Source organism: Temnothorax americanus, unplaced genomic scaffold (assembly GCF_048541705.1).
Source record: "Temnothorax americanus isolate GAGA-0224 unplaced genomic scaffold, ASM4854170v1 Scaffold9, whole genome shotgun sequence".
NCBI classification, from domain to species: Eukaryota; Metazoa; Arthropoda; class Insecta; order Hymenoptera; family Formicidae; genus Temnothorax; species Temnothorax americanus.
In genome coordinates, this window is record NW_027509812.1 from 3,730,652 (window position 1) to 3,746,781 (window position 16,130).

A 16,130-nucleotide genomic window follows, 5' to 3' on the forward strand; every position below is an offset into this window, starting at 1 on the left:
TCCGTTTCTACGTGGGCGAAAGCGCGGTACGAGTGGGCCGCGCGCGGCAGAGTTCTCGATTCGGTGGTCGTCAACCCACTCGCGGCGCCCACAACGTGGAAGAACCGGGAGAGTCTCGTTCGAGCGCGACCGATCGCGTCCTCGACAGCGCGCTTTTACCTCGACTAAAGCCGTGCGGGTGGAACTTATCATTTTTGTACTCTCGGCAAATCGGGCAAATGGAAAGCGGAAAGCGAAACGTCCCAATGGCGTTATGCGTTATGCCTATCGCATTTCGGCGTTGGGATTGCGTCTGTAACGTGAAAAAGGATTTGCTCTACGGTATCTGACCATTAAATATGCGACATTTACCGTACGAGGTGAGAATGAAGGGTTCAGAATCAAAAAAAGAAAAAAGAAGAAAGCGAGGATCGGAATTGAGAGCTGAGAAATGAGGAAATTGAGGGCCAAGAGTGATGGAGACTGAAAGAGCCGGGCGTTACTTTCCGAGAACAAACTCTTAAACGTTCTCCTCGAGAACGTACTCCTCTACGAGTGCCACTCCCGAGTTACGCGCGAACCTGCATGTATATGTGTTGTTACATCGATTATCCGCGCGCGCACACACACGCGAGCGTACACGTCGTTCGCTCATTCACCTGTGAGCCACGGCGATTGACGGCATGGTCGAGGAATGGCGTAGTAGAATTAGATTCCGCGACCAACTCGTAAAACACGAACGAGTGAATTCCCAGCGCGTTCAGCTTTCGAGGCGCGTCCGATTATTACCCACGTTCCGAGAATCGTGCGTATATATCGAGATCATTAATCGTGGACGCTCTCTGCGAGTTTCCTCCGCGGCGGCGCTTCGTTTTATCAGTCGCTCCACTTTGTCGTTTCCTCTGGTGTACAGTGCGCTTCGATTCGCGGCGACCCGACGCGACTATATCGATCCGGCTCGAAAATCTTGGGGGACGCCTGTTCCGTTTTCGCTCGAATCGGAGTTATAACGTTCCACTTATGCGTTACCGCGTGCGACGCGTTTTCGAGCCGCGACCACGAGGCGCGTGAATCTCGAATACCCCGAAAACATCCATCCATCCATCATACATCGATGATTGTCTCTTCTCAAGGATCTATTCCTTGCAAGCGCGATATACCGAATCGTGGATAAAACCCTCGGACGTTGCCCAACGAATATCTCGTTTACGCCGCGAACTCTCTTCGCTTACGATCATTTAAAAATCACCATAGAGGCTTTATTAATGCATTCGATGTGAAAATTTCGACTTGCGCCACTCGCGAGCGCTAGACGATGCCAGCGGCGGGCGACGGTTCTCGTTCGTCGTCGTCGCGGCAACGGAGCGGAGCAGCGCCGAGCGTCGAGCGATCACGGCGAGAAACAGGCGGGCCATTCAGAAAGGGTGCGCTCGGAGTGGAATGCACGGGCCGGCTATCGTCGACCGACTGCCATAGGTCAAAGCTTTTAACCACTCCGCGCCAGCCGTCCGCGCCGCACAGATAAGACGAGCGTTTCGCGAGCGAGCGCTCGGCGAGAGAGCGGCTGGGGCGCGCTTCGACACGTTCTCCTCCCGGTTCGATTATAATTTCGCTGAATCTAGCGTGTCCCTGCACCGCGCGTGAGATGACGCGAAAATGCCTTTCGACCGAAATCCGCCGAATAGTCGGTCGAATGTGCGAATAGAATTGGCGACTGAAGAATACGAAAAGATTGAATACGAAAGGAATTAAACGGTGAAAGGGAACACGAATTAGAGAGAACAGCATAATCGATTGCGAGAGAACGAGAAAGAGAGAGTGTCAAGTGTAGGAGAAATCACAATCCCAAGTAACACGCTATTCACTAGCGCGTAACTTGATAAATTGTCCGACCCTTTCTTCTTATGGAGGAATACGGTTTAACTCGCATCAATTTATTCCCACGTGGTTTTACGCCACGGCTATTTATCGATCCGATCGTTGTTAACTCTTTCCTGATTCGCGGAGATATTTGAATTATTTTTTCGTCGCAGATATATCATCTTGGCGGATTTTCCTGGTGACGATTAGACGAATGCCGAATCGATCATGAATCGATAATTCGCGTCGCGCGTACGTGAAACGAAACAAGTTTGTAGAAAATTTCCGATAAATCAAATGATGAGAGCGCGATGATTATGCGCGACAACATCCGCGTGCTACATTGCATGTTTGTCGAGTTCCTAATGAACATTATATTACGTCGCGCAAAAAAGAAGCAAAGAATATATCATCGTCGCGCCAAGTTGGAATAATCATCGTTTTTTATGTTTTTATTATATCGCGTATAATTCTGAAAAAAGAAGTTATAATTGACAATCGACAAATAGTCGCGACGTGAAAGTTAGACGTGAAAATAATTCGGCAAGCGTGCGGCGTGACGCTCGAATATTATTCGTAAATCGATGAATATATCGTCGATTTACGAGACGAGCTTTTTCTGATTTTAAATCGAGCAAACGAAGCAAAAAGCACGACGTTACGTGAATGCACGCGCACCATGCGCAGTTAGCACCGTCGTCGCGCGCGCGGCATAAACAGTTTTTAACGCTAGTCGGAAACGTCCACGATAAGAGAACGGATAAGTTCTTCCTCCGATATCGGTTTCCTCCGCGGTCTAGATATATATGTACATACAACCAACGAACCGTCGCGCTAGCAAGTTCTGATTAAATACACCGATAAATCGAAAGAATTTCGGAATATTTACGAAACGTCTTCGATCGTGAACCATAATAATTCGCGTGTAGCAATATTATCGCAAAATTTTGTAAATCCCTGGAAACTTGGGGTGAGATAAACTATCCGGCTTCGAGCAAAATAGGTCCTAGCAATTGTCGTAATTGACAAGAAGCAATATCATTCAGAGATTTTGTTAAATTGGAAAACTTGTCTCAAGAGCGCGTTCATAAAAGACTATGAAGCCTTGAAAAAGAAATGATGTCGCGTGATGTATTCAATTCATACGGCAATGTTGTAAACTCGTAGAAAATTTCGCACTTCCTGTGGATTTTAGAAAGGGGAAGGGAAAGATAGGCAGAGAGAGAGGAGGGGTGTCCAACGAGAGGTTTAGCGTATCCAAAACTGTTTTCAAGTGCGGAGAACAGAGGAACGTCTATCGAGTCATTTTATAAATCGCAACGAGATATACGATTATACATTAAGATATATATCTACAAGACGGATTTCGAGTAGGGGACTGTGTATTTAAAATGTGAGCCTTATGAATACGCGGAGACTCGTTCACTCTGCCTTTTTGCCCCTCTCCCCCGCCCATCAAACCCGTTATCTGTCGCATCGAGACTAGCCAGCGCTAGAACGTCGCGCATAAAGCTCCTTTGATGCCAACTCATGAATCCCGACGTTTTAATACAGCGGCCTTTAATTCCGTTCGGAAACGAGCGCGATAAGGCCGGATACGGTTCTTCTTCCCGTTATCTGTTTCCCCGGCTGTTTCAGATTCGTGCGTAGCGCGATCCGCTAACGAGTTTCAATTGCACGGGACGATGATAACGCGCGGTCTTTCCTTCTCTCTGCGCGGCGCGTAATTGCACGTAGAAATCCGTACGATTGCTGGAATCTCGTGAAATTCGTTGTGGACCACAGTCGATTGCTCACGGTCGACACGCTCTCGTTGCCCAGATACGCGGTAACGCGGAGCGGCGTGTTATAAATGTTATAATCAGAGTCGCCCGCACGCGCGCGCGTGATTATTACGATTACGGCGTTGAGTCTTCCATCCCGTCTCGCGCGTCTATATACAAAAGATAGCGCGTTACCCGAGAGAAGCGCGGGTAACGAGGATTTCTACAAGTTCTAACAACCGTCGACGTCAATTGGAACACTGCAACTGCCTCGTAGTTAAATTGACAATTTTTAGTCTCAAATCCCCCCCCTCGTCACATCTCTGCCTCGTGATGCAAGACTACCATTTGGAGAGAGAGGGAGAGAGAGAGAGAGAGAGAGAGAGAGAGAGAGAGAGAGAGAGTCCCGCGCGGTGAGCTAATTAAATTTATAATTCAGATGCAGATTAATTCGAGATTAATGTCGCTATTGATGCAAAACTTTTGGAAAAATAAACTGCCCAACTGACTAATTAACTAACTGACGTTCAGCTGACTTCACAGTTCACAATCAGTTAACCGCCGCCGTGGAACTACGGTCGCAACTTCGATATTAGCGGATGTACATCCGGTCCGCAAGATAACGAATTGATTGTGAGAAAAAAAAAAGGAAGGTTGTATTCTTGCTCGGAAATCTTGAAAAGAAAAAATACAACAACAATTGTTTGTCAGACATGGTTGAGAAGCAGATTAGACAAATTCTAATTAACATCACTCTCGGGTTTATGCAGCGACGAAAAAAAAGTCACAAATTGCTAAGAAATGGCTTGCCAAAATTGCTATTTCTGCGTCAGCGTAAAGCGCAGAGAAAGAAACCGCTTGAAAATTACGAAAACGATCGAAGGAAAATTGAAAGCGCGACTTGCGCCACCATTGTCTCTTACGGTACTTAAAAATTTAAATTAAAAAAATTATTTTGCAGTTGCAAAGTATTTTTTTTTTGTTTTTGTTTAAGTTCGAGGAAGACAGTTTTCTCCCATCTCTAATTGTAAGTGTGCGACCTGACATACATCGAGCCGACAGCGAGCCGACAATAGGCAGTAAATGTTAAATCGTTCAATAACAGAGAAGGGAAACGAAGGACTTACTGAAAATTCATAGGACTAGCGGGCGGCCAGAAAAGAAGAGGCGTGGGTTCCGTCTTGGCCGACGTGGGGTCGCCGGGAATCCGGGATCAGCGGAACTCTGAGCACTCTCACGCGCGATCGCGACGACAGTTGAGACAGTTGGCGGTGAGAGGGAGAAGACGGCGAAAACGATCCACATACAGCGGACACTCGCGAAAGAACGCTGAGCTCTTCGAGTCGCCGTCGTCACCGTAGATTCGGGCTGACGCTTCGTAGCGACGGTCGAGTCCGCATTCTCTCTCGACCTGGCACGGCGACGGCAACGGCAACGGCAACGGCATCGGCATCGGCATCGGCATCGAAGACGAGCCGTCGTCCGCGAGAGAAAGAGAGAAATGGATAGAGAGGGAGATCCGAATGGCAGCCGCGAGCACTCCCCGACGCGAGGCGACGCGACGCGACGCGACGCGACGGGAGCGCGAGAGATCCGCTACTCGCACTTTCGTCCTCCGTTCATTCCGCACTTGCCGCACTTCCCTCCTCGTCTTTCCGCACGTTCTTGCACGCGACGCGGCTCGAGAATCTCGCGCGCGCTACGTACTCTTCTCCCTTCGGACAGACGATTCTTCAATTCGGACGAATCATGTACATCGATGTATTTTCGATGTGATTCTTTTCGTCCAAGTCGTCGGGACGGGATTACATCACGGTAACGATCACGCTCACTTTGGATTTCCCGACCTCCGGAAGTCTCTTTCTCTCCCTCCCCTTCTCTCTCTCTCTCTCGACCGGACCACGAAGACTTTTTCTCGTCCAAAGAAACTCGTGGCAACAGCTGGATATTGGAGTAGAAACGAGTCGGCGAGCAGGGAGCGAGATAGAGATACGAATCACGAAACACACCCAACGACCGCCGACAAACGACTGACAATGGGTACGCCGCGAGCGAGTCGAGCTGGAAAGGCGGCGGCCGACGCGGTGAAGGGGGGCACGTCAGAGAGGTGGGAAGGGAAGGGAAGGGGGGAGGAAGGGAGGGAGAGAGAGAGGAAGAGAGAGGGAGATAGAGAGAGAAAAGGCAGAGGAAAAGGGATATAACGCGCGAAGCAGCCAGCGGGACGAAACGTAGGCGGAGGGAGGGGAAACAGGAAGAGAGACGGTGGGAAGGAAGCCATGAATGGCGACAGGCGGACGCGGGGATGGAGGAGAAAAAGTGAAAAGAGATGCAAGTGGGGAGAGCGCAGGCGGAAAGGAGCGCGTACAGCCAAGGGAGCGTCGGGGAGAGGAGGGAGGGAAGGACTCTCTTGAACGGCGGGCGTTCGCGCATAGGACGGCGTCGCCATCTGGCGATAACGTGGCGCAACGCGAACGCCGCTCCCGGGGCCGGCCGACGCACACGAAGCTTTTTATGAATGGACGGAAGCTATCATTGAAGCTTCGGATTGAATGAAAACATTACCTACGTCGTCACTGCCGTGCGGCACCGCGCCGCCGCGCCGTCACACACGGCGTCGGCGCGACTCGACAGTGACGGCCGTGGTTGCGTTCGATAGACGGAGCAAGTGGTGGTAGTAGTTGCGATGCTGACGACGATGATAATGATAATGTTAATGACGATGACGACGACGACGATGACGACGACGATGATAATGATGATGATGACGATAATGATGGTGGTGGTGGTGGTGGTGGTGGTGGTGGTGCGATAGACAAGACAACATCGTCGTCTGCGTAGCGGTCGCGACGATGACGTTGTCGACGTCAATGTTGATCGTCGTTAACTACTCTGCCGTTTTTCCGGCAATTTTTTCGAGGAATATTATCGATCGGATATGAGGGAAAGGAGAGAGAGAGAGAGAGAGAGAGAGAGAGAGAGAGAGAGAGAGAGAGAGAGAGAGAGAGAGAGAGAGAGAGAGAGAGAGAGAGAGAGAGAGCATCACAATGAGTGATGTAACGCGATGTGACGTCGAATTTCAGCATGCGCTATGGTATTTCGAAAATGTTTGGAAAGACTCTCCCTTTCTCTTTCTTTCTCCGCGGTACGACACGAGACGCGATGTCTCGAAATGCCCGTCGCCATTTTCATCTGGAAAGCGAAACCCACGGATAGGCATTCTAGGAAGAATTTTAACTACTGAAATAAACAAAGATTAAAAAAAATAACAATACATAAGAATAATGATAAATTATAATAATATAATCATTTGTAAGCTGTACATATATTAAAACGGATATATCGAAGAAAAAAGGGAAAGAAATTATTAGGCTCGTTAGATCAAATTTGACTTCGCGAAATTCCGTTTTCCTAGGTCACTTTAAATATTAAAAGCATTGTACATGAAGGCAATCGATCTCTCGAGATGATCATACTACTTCTCGGTCTCGGTTTAGCGGCTCGCGCAGGCATGGACGACAAGCTGCACGAGCGAGCAACGAGGCGAGCTCGCGAGCGTGCAGGGACCGGGACCAACAGAGGGCGCGGGTAGAAAAGAACAGGGAGAGGAGAGAGAGAGAGAGAGAGAGAGAGAGAGAGAGAGAGAGAGAGAGAGAGAGAGAGAGAGAGAGAGAGAACACAATAGTGGATAAAAGAAAGAGAGAAATAGCGCGCGATCGTCTCGTTCTAGCACACCACTCGATTCTATATTTATCCCACTCATTAATTCCATCCTCATCGTGCACCGTTCATTCATTCGTGGGCCTACTTTTCACTCCCTCTCTCTCGCGCTCTATCCCATTCCCTCTCCGTCTTATACGCGCGCGCAAACATGCACGTTCATTCATCTCGTCTCTGTCTGACCAGAGCACCCGTATCACCGACATTCCCCTCTCCGCTGCCTTATCTTTTCTCTCTCGCTCGATACTCGCCCGTCTCTTTCTCTGCTTCTCGTTTCTATCTCGCTCGCTTCCTCTGCTCCCCAACCCCCTCTCCCTCCCGCCCCCTGCCTCCTGCCCCCTACCCCCCAGCCCCGCCACCGTCGTCGCCGCCATGCACCCGCTCGCGCAACCGGGCACGTCGCTCCCACTCATTCCCCTTTCTTCACCCCGCGACATCTTTTCCCTTTCCTCCCCCCCCCACCAATCTGACACATCCGCAGCGCTGTGAATGCAGTGACGTACGCGCGTGTAGCGCGAGCCCGAGCGTTCGTACGATCTCGAAGAGCTTTATCGATACACGTATACAGATGACGAATGAAATCTTCCATATCGTTCCATGTCGTTTAGATTTCCACAGCTCGTCAAACAATCCGGACTTTTAAAGTTATGCTAAAATAAATGATTCGGAAACTTATATACAGGAAGATAGTAATGCGATAGTTAAACTGGTCTTCTTCCTGTATTTACATTGTAATTAGGATTGCAATTCGGAGAATGGGAAATAAACAATTGAAATGTAGCGCTCTCTCAGATACTTTGTCAAGATACTTCGTCTACTACTACTTATCTACTATTTTGTATAGACCGACTAACCGCGAGATAACCCGAATGGACGTGGAAGGTCCATTTATTTTTCAGTCCGACGTAACAAAAGTGATTTTTGTCGAATGTCAAAAGACGAGCACGTCGGGGCCTCGCCAGCGAGGTCTCGTTCTCGGTATTTTGCATGCGCACTTGCGCCACAGGTTTGGCACCAGGCGTTAAAATGCCGTCTCCTCGTTTCTCCGGCAAAACGGCTCCGAGACCCGAGCGAACCAGCCAAAACTTCTTGACTTATCGCTTCCTGGTAGTCGGCCGTCCTAGCCAGGACGTTTCCAATGTTTGCCACCAATGTACGCAATGCGAAACATATGTTAACGCTTGTGAGATTCGGAGCGTATATCCGGAAAAATGACGTGGTTATTATTATTAGAAAAATGTCTCGGGCAGAAGTTAGTTTCTCTCCAAGTAACATTCTCAAAAGAGTATACGAATAGAGAGTAACGTTCCCGACTACGATCGTCATTGGACGAATAAATTATCAATGAAAATTAAATTATTTTCGCAATGCTGAATATCTAATTGATCGACGCTTATTATCGCGATGTATCGTCAATATTTCATGGACGAAATTTAAGTCGAAAAGATCGCAAGTATATTTTTCTTCCGATTTTTAAAATTATTCGATTTTGCGTTTCTGTTAAATAAAAAGTTAAAAACCTCGGGGCATTCTCATGGTGCAGAGGGTTCGACGATCCGTCACTACATCGCTGATTCGGGAAGAGAAGCGAGCAGGCAGGCAGGCAGGCAGGCAGGCAGGCAGGCAGGCAGGCACGTTAAGCGAGACAAGCGGACAACGAGCAACGAACAACGAATAAACGAGCAAACAGCCGAATAAACTTTAAGGAAGGCTCGCTTGGCTTACAATTAGTCGTATTGCGAGTAAACGAGTGCCAAACTCTCTTTAACGCCGAAAAATCTGGCCGAGAATAACTCGCACCTACCTCTCGATAATACACTCTACTCCCGCGAATATGTCACATCACTGCATTCTCCAAAGATGAATATAGCTGCGACTTACAAGGACCGCGGACATTTAGAGCCTCCCCCGACATTTGCTCTCTGGCGACTCTGGCACTCTCCTCTCTTCCCACATTTAACAAGTTGGATCTTTCGAAAAATAAGACAGATTTCGACTTGGATAAAAATTTTAAATACTGAAATTTGGTATTAAAAACACATCCAGGAATTAAATCGGTACCTGAATTCACGAACGTAAATACAATAGAATCAGATCGTCAGAGAAAAAGTCTCGTTATACTACAAATGTTGAATTTTTCATTAGATTCTAAAGACTCTAAAAGAGGTCAACGAGAGCTAAGAAACTGCGATGGGTCAGATGGCCCCATAAATGTTGCGCCGCGCCGGAAAGATTTAACTGAATGGTGCATGATGAAGTGAAATATCCCGTCTGCGAATAATTGATGTACAACATATATCGCGTAGCGCACATCGACGCGTGATGCAAGGTGCGCCATTTTAAGCAGCGCTCGTTCTCCAGCCTCCTGCAGCCTCCAGCCTGCAGCCTTCAGCGGGTATCGGTTGTCGTGTCGTATCGCGAGGACAGAGACAGCCACACCCGCGTCGCATCGGAGTTCGCATAAGAGGGATGAATCGAGAGGCCGGCGGCGTGGCGCGGGCGTCGTAATAAACAGTTTCGCGCAAGGTGTAGACGTGAGACACTTGCGCGAAATCTTAAGACGAATATTTCTTGGCAATATCTCAATAACATCTTCCTCGTGCGGAGCTTTTCATATTTAACAAAATTGTATAGATATCTCGAGATGATAGTGATACCTATAGGCAACATCGAGGATGTCAACTTAATAAATATTTGAGGGCGAGACATGACGCAATATTACGGAAGTAAACATTCTTATTTATAGTGGCGAGACGCGTGAATTAGACTAGAGAATTGGACTAGAATAAAGCGAATAACGTATGCAGTCACGTACACACAAATCTTATTAAAAGTAAAGTAGCGACCGCACGCAGCACATTTCGATTGGAATAAAAGTAGAGAATGAATCATTGAAATAAATAAATTAAAGGTGCGGGATAAAATTTGCAGATTCGACCGAAACTAATCGGATCGGGTCGTGGCAAAAACATTGCGCGAGATCTATACCGACGCGCGATATAACAACATGGAATATATCTGATGTTAAATAAATATGTATAAAAGCAGCGGGGCTGGTTGCTCGACAACAATCGTTTGGTATTTAACAGTCGCGGAGAGGAGAGCGTGTGCGCGCGAACGGTGCGTCGGAGCGTCAGAGAGCGTCGAGAAAGAGCGTAGGTTTATTTCGAGCATTTCCGATTTCGCGTGTGCGAGCGCGCGAGGGAGGCGCACTCGCGTGCCTGCCGCGCCGGCTGAACCAATTGCACAATGACCGCGCCGCGCCGCCGCGCCATTGCCGCCGCGCCATGCCGCTCCACGCCGCGCCACGCCACGCCGGCAAAACTCCCGGTGCTTACGGAATTCGAGAGACGGTCGCGCGAGAGGCGACGAAAAATCAAGGATCCTCCGCGGCTGGAATTGGATCAGCTTATTTTCGGCCCCGGAATCGGGAGGAAGAAAGGCCAGCGCTCTCTCTTTCTCTCTCTCTCTCTCGAGCGAGCGAGCAAAGTCGAGAGCGCGAGACAAAGAGTAGCACGACCTTCTTCTTGAGATGTAGATCAGCTACACTACATCAAACCGATGGCATCCGGCGCTATGAATTTTTTACGGCGCGCATTTTTGAGCTGTTTTATTGCAAATAAACAAATCGACAGCGTAGCCGTCGATTCAAATGTTCAGAGAACACGCAAGATTTTCTTTCCCTTCCCTTCCGTCCCCCAGACAGCGTTAGTTAAGAACTAAATCTGACATTCCAGAATTCGTGTGTGAATTATTGCGTGTGCGATGATTCGCGCGTGGTTGTGCAGCTTCTGTCGCATAGTCTTTGGAACAACCTGCATTTCCACGCGTTGCTGCCGGTGTTTCCTTTGTTTGTTACATCATCTCGACGAGGAATGTCCGAGACAGCTTAGAAATGAGATCCGCCAAGTCCGCAGCCTGGCAGGCTTAAATAAAATTTAAATGTCCTTTACGTCGTCGACGCATAACACAATAACCGAATATCCGAATCCGCGGGATTATATGGACGGCGAGGACTCGAGGTCCTCGAGGAGCGAAACTCGCGCATTTCCGATCTCGGACGTTTCAATTCAGCTCTCGTTTTAGCTTTTAGCGCGACATGCATCTCGATCTTCGCTTTACAAGCGTTCGCGAGCGAGGCTTAGGACCTAGTGCGACGCGACTTTCCGCCGCGCCCGCGCCGCGACTTTCCGCCGCGCCCGCGCCGCGACATTCGGTTCGGCGCGATCGCGCGCGAGATGAGTAGCGCGCGCGACGCATTTCCAGGTAATATCCCACTGCCAAGAAACTCCCCGAATCGACTAAGATCTTGTACGACTCGACGTGAAACGTCATTACGTTAATTAATTACATGATTTAACACCTAATAACTGCTCGATTACCGGCCTTTTTTCCTTCATTTTTATATTTAGACGAGCGTGATTATTAATTTTAATAAATATAATAGTATATCATATTCTATTCCATATATTTAAATATGTACATTTAAGAAAATTAAAAATGTAAAGTTTTAACAATTTCTTAAAAATTAAAATATCAACGCTAAAGGAATAAGATTTGTTTGCACTCCATATAGAACATAATAAAACTTAGGAGCATTTTATTGTACATTTTTGTGCGTGCATAATATTCTTTCTGCAAAGAAGAAACCTAAAAGAATTTCTTTGACCACATCAAGGTGCTCAAATACTTTCATAAGAGGTTTACCGAAACGGCATGCCTCCGAACGCGTCTTTGTCGAGGAGAAACGCCCGGCGCGGAATCCGAAAGGCTCGAAACACTTGCGAATTTAGTGACGTTCACGTTTTGGTGACGATACTGACGATCTCATGTGACTCCCGAACGTTGTTTTCGTCGGAGGAGGAGATTACGAGATTCTCCGGCTAATACGTTGTGCAAGCGAATTTTATGAGGAGGAATAGTCACGGTGTCGCGAACGGAGCAACGAATGGGGCGAATCGAAAACATCTGTCGCGACGTTCTCACCACATGGGGCATGCATTTTACTCTGGGGTGTCGCAAAAAAAAATCGCAACAGCTTGGAAAACGACGAGACGCGCGCGCGAGTTATTTCACCGAGCACGGTAATCGTCGGTTCTCAACTAGCCCTAATAATCCACCTACGATTTATCGCGCAAAATATATCGCACCGATAACTAATCCGCGAATCGATGTAACGGATATCCCGGGCATTCTGTCCGAAAAAAATTAATTCTGAATGTATCCCTGAAATCGCTACATTGCGTGTATATCGGTCTACATTATTTTCCAAACGATCCACCTCCTTCTAAGGAAAATTCTTTAAATTAAAAAAAAAAAAAGTAATGATAATAAACGGTTGATTCTATTTTTGACTTACAAAATCAGCACTTTGTTTGCAAATGCGTAATACATGATAAAATTGAAATTGAAAGCTGCTTTTACAATCTTGCCTTATTATAGTGTCTAGAATCGGACGCGTGCAATGTATAGGTACATATATATATCTTTTTATTCGCGATAAATCATCTATTGTCCCAGCTTCTCAAATCGCCCTATATATATGTTAGATGGCGGAAGGACACTTGCTAAAAGGATTATGGAAATTTCGATGGCTGCGTATAGGGATAGGAAAGCACGCGAAATAGAGGCGGCGCGGCAGAGGAAATGAGAAAAAGAGAAATGTAATAAAGGGCGAGCATACGGACACGCAACACCGGATACCACCCAGACGACGCCTACGCGGCGTGCGTGCGTGCATGCGTGCTCTTTCTTGTAGTCTATAGTCTCTATAGCATCGACAAAAACCTCGTCCTTCTCGTCGCAGCGATAAAATAACGCGTAATCAATGGCCAATCGATTCGCAATTAATTGTCTATTAATTAAGCGATGGCGCGGCGATCAATGAAATGGCGAATACGATAATCGATATACGTTCCGAAATCCGAGTGCAAGACGTACGTATGGTTTATAATAATAATGTAGGACGAGTTCCCGTAATTAAAAGGCGATACCTTTAAGTAAAATGACATACTCTCAATCTCTTCATCCAAACTTTATCGAGGGGAAAAGCGCTCGACTCGTGATAATTAATTCGCTCTATTATAAATTTTACACTTTCCGATAATCGATAAGCATGATCGGCAATAACGGAAAGTGTATATCGCCTCTGCAAGACAATCGCAATTTTGACGTCGTTTTATGGAATGTTTTTTAGGTAGAGGCAGAAAGGGATTCCTTTTCTTGATTTCAGCTTGTTCTTTACGACGCACCTCATTACGTGGCCATTATGCGTCGCATCAGAGAAATCCGTCGTTGCAGGCAGATAAAACTGGCGACCCGGGGCGACGATGTGACGAAGATATTTTCGGGGAAAGAGACCCCGGTGGGACGGGGAAGGCACGCAAGGCACGAGGGGACAATGGACACCCCGACCTCCGTCTTCCGGCTACAGCGTTATACCTGCTCGCAGTTCGAAGTTCGATATTGTTCTAGATACCTGCGCCCGCAGTCTCGAGTCACCGACAGCGATATACCGAGGTCTTCCGAGCCTTAATGGAATATATAGCTCGTCTTACACGCGGTTAGCGAAGTTGCACACACACACACACACACACACACACATTTTAGGGATACTATCGCAAAAGAGAATTACGCCCAGCGGGGACTTAAAATCAGAAGTTGTATCGCACCCGTTGGCGCTAATTTCATAAACACGAATATGATTCTAAAAATATTTTCTGCACCTTATAAACGCACGATACAAGATGAATATAACATTCCGCGTCTCAAATCGCAAAATACTAATTAAAATGTACATGTAACAATAAGATTTCGCAAATAAGACTAAGAAGAGAGTCGTGCTGCTAGACTGCGAAAAGTCCAAGAGTGCCGTTCTCAAGGAAAATAATATTTAACTCGCAACACACTCATATATCCCGTACACTTCCTTCAGTTTATAATCATCGCTACTCGATTGTTGCTCGACGCGGAATCGGCGAGCGTTAAATTCCCTCTAATTATTTTCACGCGCCCGCACGCGTGAATCTTACGCGTTTACGCACGGGCAAGGTTTTAAAAACCTCCGTTCGCCGAGTTACCGGGAAGGCAAGTTTTTCCCGGTGTTCTCCGGCATCGCCAGAGAGCGACATAGGACATCGGAGCGGTATATTCCCCAGCTCGCTGGTTCCTCCGAAAGGAAGAAAATTTAGGATCGAAAGAGTTAAACGCGTACTACGCGCGTCTTTCTTCTTCGTGGCAAGCACCGCACCCACAAGCAAGCAAATGCACATGTACTCGCTCGAACGATCGCTGCCACTCGAGAAACGGAATGTGGAGCCCATAGGGTCTACGCCCGACCGACCGACCGATGCCCGCCCATCCATTCGTTGCACGATATTCGAAGGCGCGATATTCGCGGAAAAGTTTATATTATATCTGCCTAGCGATCGTCTCCCTCGCACGTGTGTGTATGCGCGAACGCGTGTATCAGTTATACCAGACTACCAGACCGTGTCCCGTTTTTTGCGTATTCTCCCGAGCAGGGACGGACCTATACGAGATGTCTTGATACGAATGAGAACGAGCAGGGCGATATTCCTCATCAAGTTTCTCTGACAATGAAACGACTTGATCGCCGAAATCGAAAATGAAATGTAACCACCGCGCACCGAGTTGTTTGACGAAAACCTGCGTACAGACGTACATATATGAGTCTGACTGTCTGCCGAACGGAAGTATATAGTTCTAGATAAGCGAATTTCTTTGACATAACGGCGTAAGGTTATCGGATTATTATAAAAGAAATATATGGATAGGAAATAACAACGTACGGAAATAAAGTCGAGAAACATCTGGCGCGATGGCATTAATTTTTGCTGTTTTAAATTAAAAATTAAAATAAAATATAAAATAAAAAAAACAATACTCATTTATACAGGGTTATTGCAAAATCCACTCTTGAAATCGAAAAGGCATAACGGGTTAAAAGCATAACAGGTTCTCCATATTTCCCGCAGTGCCGGAAAGTCAAGTAATGTATGTGGTTCTGGGACGCGCTTACGTCAATATTTAGCTAGGTATGTATATATACATGCACAAAATACGAATAAAAACATATTAAAAATATATATGTAACACATATATATTTGTGTGCGTACACGTGTATGTACTACATGTGAGGTGTGCGCCCACGCATGTCGGCCCACGCGCTCGCTCGCCTCTTCTCTCACATGCGAAAAACTATTTTCGGCATTCAAGTGGCGTCGTGTAGGTACGCGCGGAGAAACGCTGGAACGTCGGAATTACACGCGCGCGCGCGCGTAGGCGTGCGTACGCGCGAGCACACGCACGCGGCCCGCATTCGACTGCATCTCGCGTATTTATAGCGGCCGACGATATACGCGCGACGCGCGCGAGCAGCCTTTTTCCTATTTTTTTCTCCTTTTCCCCTTTTCGCCCTTTTCGCTTTTCCTTTTTCTTTTTCGCGCGCGCTTTCCGACGCGATTTAACGTTTATCGACTCGCATTAACGCTGAATGATACCCATTCTGGAATTTATGCCATTTCCATTTTCCGCGCGAACCGTCGAAACCCATTCAAACGAACGAGACGCGAACGAGCGAAAATGTATGAAAATTCGGATTCGCTCTCATGTTAATGTGAACTGAATGCGTTTACGCGACGAGATTTACGCAACAAAATTTGCATTGCAATCAAGTTCGAGTGCCCCGTCGAGTAGTTTCATTCAACGTTACGTACGGTGAGTCTCATTTTCACGACGTTTTACCGTATCTGACGGTGATTCAATGATGGCCGCGCGTACCGCGGAAGT

The 16,130-nt window shown here is 47.3% G+C and overlaps 1 protein-coding gene across 1 annotated transcript in view; it reads right to left on the bottom strand.

The window, feature by feature from the left end:
- Sty (sprouty signaling antagonist) overlaps positions 1-16,130 on the bottom strand; it is a 32,971-nt gene that overhangs the window by 2,790 nt on the left and 14,051 nt on the right. The window lies entirely within an intron of this gene.